General features: G+C 48.4%; 1 pseudogene; it reads left to right on the top strand.

Annotated features, from left to right (window-relative positions):
* Positions 1 to 6,586: 6,586 nt before the first annotated feature.
* Positions 6,587 to 9,799, top strand: LOC146869064 (uncharacterized; annotated as a pseudogene).
* Positions 9,800 to 10,229: the final 430 nt, after the last annotated feature.

Here is a 10,229-nt window from a genome sequence, read left to right as displayed (position 1 = left end):
CACCTCCCTGTGACAGGAAACCTATTGTCCAGGCCTCCCCTGCCGGAGTTTCCCTCAGCAGCAGGAGGCCAGACCCGTGTCTGTGGCAGTGGCATCCATTTTGTGATGCGGTACAAAAGGGGGTGGTGATGGACGGAGCATCATAACCAATCAAACACTCACACCCAGTCAACAGATCTGTGTTTGATCCATCACCGTTCTTTAGCCCACTCTGCCACCCCAGTTCAGACATGGCCATATGCAAATCAGTATGACCCTGTGCCTCATGGGAACAGTCCAGCCCGAACTGCCAAGCCATGCCTTCCCTGGACCGGAAACAAGCTTCCTAGGACCAGTTTCTGGCATTTCAGCCATCTTCAGCCAGGCTTGCTTGAATCCAGTGGCAAAGTGAGCAAGGGACTCACGTCTGAGCATACCCTGCCAACTTATTGCGAACAAAGCAGTACAAAAGGGGGTGGAGATGGACGGAGCATCACAACCAATCAAACACTCACACCCAGTCAACAGATCTGGGTAGGATCCATCACCGTTCTTTAGCCCACTCTGCCACCCCAGTTCAGACATGGCCATATGCAAATCAGTCTGACCCTGTGCCTCATGGGACTGTCCAGCCCGAACTGCCAAGCCATGCCTTCCCTGGACCGGAAACAAGCTTCCTAGGACCGGTTTCTGGCATTTCGTGATGCCAGGGCTTTGGAAAGTTTTAACCGGGTAGACCAGTGTGAATATGTCTCTCCCTCTAGAAGGGTGGAATGCTACCCCCGCCGCCAGAACTGGCGGGGGGTAGTATTCCAAAGCGTTTGACACCAAACACGACATGTTTCGATGCCGCCATTCCAAAGTTAGCATTTACCGCGAGGTTTTTAATGCACTTAAGGGTATATGGTATGGCTGTATCACAGAACAGCCATAAGGAAGTATTTACGAAAGCTGCAGAGGGGCTCAGCTCATACTTGGACACCCTCTCACACAAAACCAAGCACTCTGCCTTCAGGATTGTCAAGGCCTGCCATAGTAGTGGCTTATAGGTTTATATGTGTCTGTATATATATGTGGATATAGGTAGCCTATACCACTGTAAGGGGTGCAAGCACACCCTTGCCCAGGCTGCAGTAGCAGACCTGTGGTGCCATTTTGGAGTGCTTCCCAGCACTGCTTCGGCCTCTGGTAGGCCTCTGAGGTACCTATGCCCTAGGTACATAGTATACCATATACTAGGGGCTTATAAGGCACACCAGAATCCAATTAGATATGTACCTAATGTGCATGCAAACCATTTTACAGAGAAAGCAGATAGAGTGGGGTCCTGAATAGCAGGATCCCATTCCAACTAAGTCATAAACCAGCAAAACACCAGGCAAAATGTGGGGGCAACCATATAGTCAGATTCCACCTTCCTACACTGGCGTTGGTCCAGGTCTCTGTGAGGAAGGCAACATCGGGCTTGTGAGTGGTGAGGAGGTCCTAGATTTCTAAGGTGTGTTTGTGCAGGGAGCGTACATTGAGGAGGATGCAGTTCAGTGGTTTGTGTTTGCTGGCGTCCGGTGTGCTGGGGGCTACTGCTGGGGTCCGGAGGTGGGTGAAGGTGCGGCAGGAGTGTCGTCAGGAGATCAGGCCTTGGGTGTTGCTCGGCGTCGAGAGCTGGAAGTTGTTGTTGCATCTGGAGTTGAGAGCGTGGAGGGTGCTGGGGTCGTACCGGTGGGGGGTCTGAGGACCAGGGTTCCTGGCGCTGGTCGCTGTCGGGTCCCGGACAGGCGCAGATGGACTTGCCTATGGCCCAGCAGGTGCGCGCCCACTGCTCGCAGCCACCATTAAGTAGGGTTTGGTGGGGAGGGCGATCAGCTGGGAGGCGAGAGCAACACACAGGGGAGTGGCTGAGGGGGCAACAGCAGTGGGGAGCGTGGGAAGCACCAAATGAGGCAAAGAGAATAAGTGGCAAACGAGGCAAGAAAGAAAAAGTGATAAAAGAGGCAATGAGAATCAAAAAAAAGAAAGAGGCAGGTAAGAAAGAGAGAGAAGAGGCAAAAGAGAACAGGGTACACAGAGCAGAGTGGAATAGCAAGGCTCTCTTCCACTAGACCACCAGGGATGAGGCGCAGGCAGGAGCTTGCAGGCGGAGGGGACCTCGAACCCCTACCTGGGAAGGAGCTCGGGCTCGAGGGCAGACCCTTAACGGTGGAGCTGCGCCGGTGAGAGCAGTGACACTGACCAAGAAGATCAGAGGTCTTGCTATTCTTTCCGCTCAGTGGCTGCCATTAAGTTGGAGTCGGGGGAGGGCCATCATCTGGGAGGCTGGAGCGAAGGGCTGTGTGGACAGCAGTGGCTGGGAGCACGGGAAGCGTGAAGCGAGGCAAAGAGAAAGAAGGCAAAAAAGAGAAAAGTCAAAAGATGTAAAAGAGAAAAAGTGGCAAACGAGGCAAGAAAGAAAAAGGGGCAAAGGAGACAATGAGAGGCAATAAGAGGCAAAAGAGAGAAAGAGGCAGGCGAGAAAGCGAGAGAAGAGGCAAAAGAAAACAGGAGACACAGAGCAGAGCAGAAGAGCAGGGTGCTCTTCCACTAGACCACCAGGGACGGGCCGCAGGCAGGGGCCTGTGGGTGGAGGAGGGCCTTGAACACTTACCTGGCAAGAAGCTCGGGCTCAAGGGAGCTGCACGGGGAGAGCAGTGACGCTGACCAGGAAGGTGGAGAGGAGAGAAGGGAAATCAAACATTCCAAGGCCTTGTAGGGTTGAATTATGTCAATATCAAATGACTTAGATGGATGAATATCATTAGACATCATATAAACATTGGGAAGTACATTTGTTTTCACAGGAAACTGCATTCAGCAAACAACACTACATTTTGTAATCATCAGACATTTTTTTGTGAACCAGGTTATAACTATTCAATGACATAAGCAGAAAGTGACAACATACAAAATGATACAGAAGAAGACATTTCAGAACATAGCATAATATAAGGAATGATAATTACTTTACACTCTTACATATATGGAAATCTGAAAGATAAGAGAGAAGGACCAATATCACATTCCAATATTGTTTTCTCAAAACAAAAACAAGACATCATTGTAGTTGCAGTTATTTCAATTTAACATTAACAACACTTGCGAAATTGTTAGTTGAACGTCCCTAGTAAAACATATGCAGAGAAATTGAGCAGGCGTTTACAATATCATACACATATGTGACATGTCTTTTCAGGCAAATTTCCACAAGCTCCATAACTTCATGTGAAAGTAAATGGTGAATTCAAACCAGCAAACAAACAAGGCAAAAACACCCAAATGGAGGTCAGTGGACTCCTTTTTCTTCTTTGGCAGTGAGCAACGACTTTGTTTCTTGCACAGGGTCTTTACCACCATCACCTCTTTGCATTGCACCTGGATTATCCACGTATATCTGCTTCTAACCACAGCATTCTCTTTCACCTGGCTGCTGCCACTTATTGTGAAATACGTGCCTAGTTATCACAGCTTCACAGTGCTTCTGATCACTGTGTTATTTTGCAATTTACTGTCACTCTTTGTTGCTCTTTGAAAAATTGGTTGCATCCGCCTTTAGCGTTATTCTTTCGTATGATGTACAGCTCTATGTTGCGTAGTGGTGGGGTGCCTCTTTTTACGACCTTACCAACACATTCCTGGCCAATGATGTGTTGACTTCTCAGTGAAGCTCATTATCGTTAGTTGCTTCCCACCAGCTGGAGTGGGGCTTTGACTCCACATTCGGAAAACGTTGATTCTCCACTTCAACAGAGGCACACGTGGCACACGTAAGCAGTTTGTTGTCCTAAGGTAAACTCTCTGAGAGAGCCTGGTCAGTTTAAGTAACCCCTATCTTGTTGCCAGTTGTAGAGTCCTACCGAGCCTGGGTATACGCCACCGTCTACACCACACACTGAGCTTGGTATCACACATCTTTATTCTTCTGTGTGTAACAGCGAACTCGGCATTCTAAACCTACATTCACTTCACTACATTCGAACACTTACGTCACAGATCTGCGGAGTCCATCAAGAGAGAAAAGGATTCATTCATTGCTAACTCACATGACACTACAGACAGGAGGACAGTGGGGTGGTGTGACGACCAGTGATTGGTTGCTGATTTCGGGGTCCACGGGATGCCATGACACAGCAGGTTCAGGTCTAGGTTAGGAGGTCTCACAGTGTTTTATGCTGTGCTTGGGCTCCACTATGGCACAGCAGGTTCAGGTCTAGGTGAGGGGGTCTCACAGTGTTTTATGCTGTGCTTGGGCTCCACTATGGCACAGCAGTTTCAAGTCTAGGTTAGGGGGTCTCACAGTGTTTTATGCTGTGCTTGGGCTCCACAGTGACACAGCAGGTTCAGGTCTAGGTTAGGGGGTCTCACAGGGTTTTATGCTGTGCTTGGGCTCCACAGTGGCACAGCAGGTTCAGGTCTAGGTTAGGGGGTCTCACAGTGTTTTATGCTGTGCTTGGGCTCCACTATGGCACAGCAGGTTCAGGTCTAGGTTAGGGGGTCTCACAGTGTTTTATGCTGTGCTTGGGCTCCACTATGACACAGCAGGTTCAGGTCTAGGTTAGGGGGTCTCACAGTGTTTTATGCTGTGCTTGGGCTCCACTATGGCGCAGTAGGTTCAGGTCTAGGTTAGTGGGTCTCACAGTGTTTTATGCTGTGCTTGGGCTCCACTATGACACAGCAGGTTTAGGGATAGGTTAGGGGGTCTCACAGTGTTTTATGCTGTGCTTGGGCTCCACTATGGCACAGCAGGTTCAAGTCTAGGTTAGGGGGTCTCACAGTGTTTTATGCTGTGCTTGGGCTCCAATATGGCACAGCAGGTTCAGGTCTAGGTTAGGGGGTCTCACAGTGTTTTATGATGTGCTTGGACTCCACTGTTTCTCACTCTAGAGAGCTGTTAAACCTGTATGGCTGGAGGAGGAGCAGGTCTTCAAGTGCAAGTGTGCATCTCTCCCTCCTCAGCCCTGGTGGGGTGCAAGGAGTAGGCAAGGGAAGGGTGACTTCATCCTCAGCAGCGTCCGACCCAGAGCATAGTGTCAAGTTTACAGACTGCCTATGTGTGTCACTTCCATGATTACAGTTTACGAATTACATCACACTTCTAAATGTGTGATGCCTTGAGTGACTCTATCACTGATAAAACCAAAGTAAGAACATCCATTTAAAGAGATAAATATCACAAATTACCCACTTTGAGTGATGAGAAACTCTCGCATAGCCTGAAACTGCTGTGAAACCCCTGAAATAGAAGATTGCAAACCACGGCAAGTGAACAGAACCGCCAGATGCCTCGCAGTATGAGGACAGAAAGCACTTTTAAGTGTGTCCTAGAGCTGTGTTAATGACTCTAATATTAAAAGTGGACAAAAGCAACAAAAAAGGCTACAAATGCATACATACCAACCTGTTTAAAGTTCTATTTATTACCACGACCCAGCCTTTGCAGAATCTGTAAACAAGAACAAACAACCAGTATTTTTCTCTTGGAATGGTGGTCACCCCTAGCCCCGTTAGCAGCAGGCTGTGTCCATGGAAGATGCTGTTAAGTCCAGCTCTGTCCAATAGGGACGCGGATGCAGACCCTGCAGCAATGTCTCTTCTCAATAGCCATGCTGGAGCAGGACCACTCTTGAGTGGTGACTTTGGCTCTGTCTGGTATCCGGTGACGTCACTCCCAATACAGTGGCGTCCGTCCGGTTCTGGGGTGGGAGACAATTGCGTTGGCCCTTCTGTTCTTCACTGTGGGGAAAGTTGGGTCAGGCCGATGGTTTAGTCGTGCTCAGTGGATGGGATGGGTGGTTGTGCCTACAGGTTGGGCCACATGAGTTTCATGTGCCCCTACACGGGACAGGCCTCCTTTCCAACCAACAGGAGGAAGAATGCTGGCTTCCTGAAGCAGGGGTGGGCTGCAGGCCATGATGTCATCGGTGGTCCACTTCTCTTAGCCAGTTTCACCAAAAGCAAGGTGACAAGTTGGGGTTCAGCTATCCTGATACCAGTCAAGTGTTGTGGGCCTCGACTACCAACGGCACAGAGAGAACTTGCAGAAACTGGAGTGAGGGCATGTGTGCTTTGAGGGATGGGTCTGTGTAAATGTAGGGACAACCATGTGGCAGAAGGGGCTGCACTGTGGCTCGCCCTCAGGATACTACAGATGTGTCAATTATTTTAGAGAGTGGCATACCTACTTTTTCCACTTACCACTATTTCTACCAAAGGATTATTGGGTACAATTCCCAAAGTATATTGTAAAGTTCTGTACAAAAGGTGTGTGGTTTTTTTAAATGTAAATTTATGAACCACGCCTCTCATGTGTCACATCCAGTCCCCAGTTAATGTATTGCAATGGATATAACTTATTTCAAACCCTGATGTGAACCAGTCATTAAACTCCCACTGCACCGGGCAACAATTCAGTCTCAGTACCTTACTGAGAGGCATGTCGTTTCTTGAAACTACAAAGAACAGAGGAAGGAGGCGGTTCATTAAATCTTAAGATAACCCTGTCTGGAAGACATACAGACAACCACCGCTGCTCAGACACCTGCACCTCAAACCACCGATGAGACAGCAACAGCGTGAAATGGCGCTGAGAACGTTCTCTGTGGCCGTGGTTTGCACAGTGGTTGCCGGTTGCTGGACCGTCGTGTCAGGGACGGCCACTTCCATGTGCGACATCTACGAGTGGGACCAGCTGGGATCCCCGGGAGTGTTAGACCCGACCTGCTTTGGCTTCCCCTTGGAGGGGTTCAGGGTCTTCAACAAATGCCGCACGTGGAGAAGTGTGGCTCAATGGTTAGAGCGGCAGACCCTGATGCAGAGGTCTGGCCCGGGACCAGGGTTCAATTCCCGCCTTGGCGGCTCTTGGATTCAATTTCCCCGGACCTGATAATTCTCGCCTCGGTGCCTATTCTAATCATGGGTCCCACTGTGCAACTCTGGGCAATAGCTTGCTTAATCTCCACAACGGCCCCCACAGCGCTAGGATGCCTGGCTTCACCTTAGGGGGTGCCCAGGAGTGGACATCTCACAAGAAAACCAGGAAGGGTTCCACAGCGGTATGAATACAGCGCTACGAGACCCCTGGGTAGAAGTGCGCTATATAAGTACAAATACATTTACATTTACAGTGAGGAACATGGAGGTGCATCTAAGAGAGGTTCCAGTGGACGTGGACACCCTCTGCCTGGTGTTAGACGTACCAACCGTCCCCACAGACTCGTTCTCCAGGTATCAGAACCTGACCCGGCTCTTTCTGTATGGATCGTTTCATATTTCTGGAAGAGCCTTCAATGATGCTGCCAACCTGAGACAGCTGGGAATCAAAGGAGATACTAGGCACACCCAACCCGTAGACATGGATGATCAGGTGTTTGGCGGATTGGAGAATCTAACACACTTGGAACTCAGAAATTCGAAAATTGATGCAGCTTTTCCCAAAAATCTTTTTAAATCCTTACATAGAATACAAGTATTAGCCTTGTCTGAGAATGAGATTAGTAGGCTGTACAGACTGACCACTATGCTTCAGTCACTGGCTTCTCTGAAAGTCCTGGAAATCAAGAGGAATGCTATTGTTGCAGCTCGGGAGGCGGACTGCATTGAGACAATCAACATCATAGAGAGCACAATTTTCTTTCAAAGGATTACCAGCCTCGATTTGTCAAGCAATGACCTAAAAAGTGTGGAGAAAAATGCATTTTGCAACTTCCCTCGTCTTACTCTCCTCAAGGTAGAGGCAACTGCTCTTAAGGTCATCGAGCTTCTCTGGTCTGGAATAAAGAGCATTGAAATGCTGTCCTTAAATGCCATGAAAAATCAGGACTATCTGAAGATTAAAGATGTCTGCACTGTGGTGTCTCAGCTAGGGGTCAGGAACTTGACAGTTGCTCAAAACTTTATTTCAGGTCTTCCCGCTGAGACCTTTGAAGGATGCTCCATGCTGTTGTCTCTCAACATGTCCGGCAACCGCCTTAGAGCTTTTACGAATGATATGGCAAAGAAACTGCTGAGCCTGAGGTCCCTCGTTCTCTCTGTAAACAAGATAGAAAGCATAGACCTGTGTGCACCCGGGGCCCCCAATGTTCTGTCCAACCTCACACACCTGGATCTGTCTTTCAACCTCATCACCAATCTCGGCTCCGGGCAGCTCTTCTGTCTGGCTAATCTGGAAACACTGGATCTCAGTAGTAATCACCTTATGTCCCTGGACAAGGACGCCTTTGTTGGTCTTGATAGGCTGCATTCTCTGCAGCTGGATTACAATAAACTCTTTTTGCTTGAGAACTTCTATTTTGATCACTTGAGTAGTGTAAGGGTGCTGGGCCTCAGGGGCAACATACTCAAGAACCAGCATAGCTCCCTGACCGCGAAGAGCGAGCTTCAGGAGCTGTCCATCAGCTTTGAGACTGCTATGGAATTAAAAATCGAACAGAAAGAACTCACTACTCTTACTTTGGAAGCAAAGTCTACAATAATGCACAAACAACTGCAGCTTACTTGAAGTCCTTCACATTAGTGCACCAGAGATTCGTATTCGCTGGTGCAAGGACTTCAAATTTGTGAAAGAACTTCACCTACGAGAAAACCACATATTGTTATGTTTACCACTTGGGGTCTCAGAGACTGAAGGCTTGGGGCTCATGTCTTTTACTAACATTGAATATTTGTACTACAGTTCATCTGCAGATATGCCTATCCATAAATCCTTCAGCCCCTTGAATAACAGCCTGCAGCATCTTCACAATTTATGCCATCTCCATATAAAAAACCTAAAGTTGGACATAAAGAAGAGTTTCCTGACTCCTGAGCAGCTGTTCTGGAAACTAACATACCTTAGAACCCTGATCCTGGAGGATTCTGGGATAGAGGACTTTACAGCCACCATGTTTAGAGACCTTGTCTCTCTGGAACTCCTAATCTTGAAGTCCCAGCCTGTGAAAACCCTACAGGAGGGTCTGCTCGACCACGTGGAAAGTATGTGCTACATCTACCTGAAGGATGTACCCCTGGATTGTTTGTGTGAACAATCCTGGATCAGAAGATGGGTGACCACTCACCCCCAAGTGAGCGTGCCAGAGCTGGGAATCCAGACATGCTCTCTTGGGCCACAGGAGCTGAATTTCGCAATTTCTTGGAGAAATACTGCAGCTTGCTGATAGGATACCATCTCTTCATTGGGACTTTCTCCTTCAACATGTTGTTCCTGATCACGGTCCTGCTGTATCACAAGGTGCGCTGGTACCTCCTGTATCTCTACTACATGCTCAGTACCTGGTGGAACTATCGTGGGAGACGCGACAGAAAGAGGCAATATGACTTTGACGCCTTTGTCTCTTACAGCAGCTGCGATGAGGCTTGGGTTGTCCGCGAGTTCCTGCCCAACTTGGAAGAGAGGGGACCCCTGTTCTTTAAAATGTGTCTGTATGGCAGGGACTTTGAGGTCGGCAAAGACATCTTAGATAACATCATGGACAGCATTTATAGGAGCCGCTGGGTGGTGTGTCTGATCAGCCGCCATTACCTGTGCAGCCACTGATGCTCCTTGGAAGTGCAGATGGCCACATACCGCCTTCTTGTAGAAAGCAAGGATTCCTTGGTGATGGTGTTCCTGGAGAAAGTGTCCATGAGGAGCCTCTCCCGCTACCACCAACTAGCCAAACTGGTAAAGAAGAAAACCTACCTGGAGTGGAAGGAGGAATTGGACCAGCAGCCTCTGTTCTGGGCCCGACTGCGGAAAGCCATTGGAGGGAATGGAGCTGAGCAATATCCTTGGGAAATGAATGTGGTGTCTTGAATGTCATGGCGTTTCGCACTATCTTCTATGGTTAAGGGTGCGGTGTCATTGGATGGAGTATTGTATTAAGGTAGGGTCTGCTTTGGATGTAGATGTGGTGTTTGGATATGTTGGCAGGATGTGGCAATATCTCCTTGGAACATGGATGTAGTGCCTTGGAATATTGTCATCATGTTTTGCAGTATGTTTTGTGGTTAAGGGTGCAGCGTCATTGAATGGAGTGTTTTATTGTGGTATTATCACCTTTGGTTATAAATGTGGTGTTTTGCTTTGTTGGCAGGGTGTGGGGTATTATCTCCTTGGGATGTGGATGTGGTGTCTAGGAATGTCGTCATGATGTTTCGCATTATCTTCTATGGTTAAGAGTGCAGTGTCATGGGATGGAGTCGCAAATTAATTGGGGTCTGCTTTGAATATAGATGTGGTGTTT

The sequence above is a fragment of the Triturus cristatus genome, chromosome 1_1 (genome assembly GCF_964204655.1).
Source record: "Triturus cristatus chromosome 1_1, aTriCri1.1, whole genome shotgun sequence".
Taxonomy (NCBI): Eukaryota; Metazoa; Chordata; class Amphibia; order Caudata; family Salamandridae; genus Triturus; species Triturus cristatus.
The sequence above is the reverse complement of the archived record's forward strand: the minus strand, read 5'-3'. Positions and strand labels throughout refer to the sequence as shown.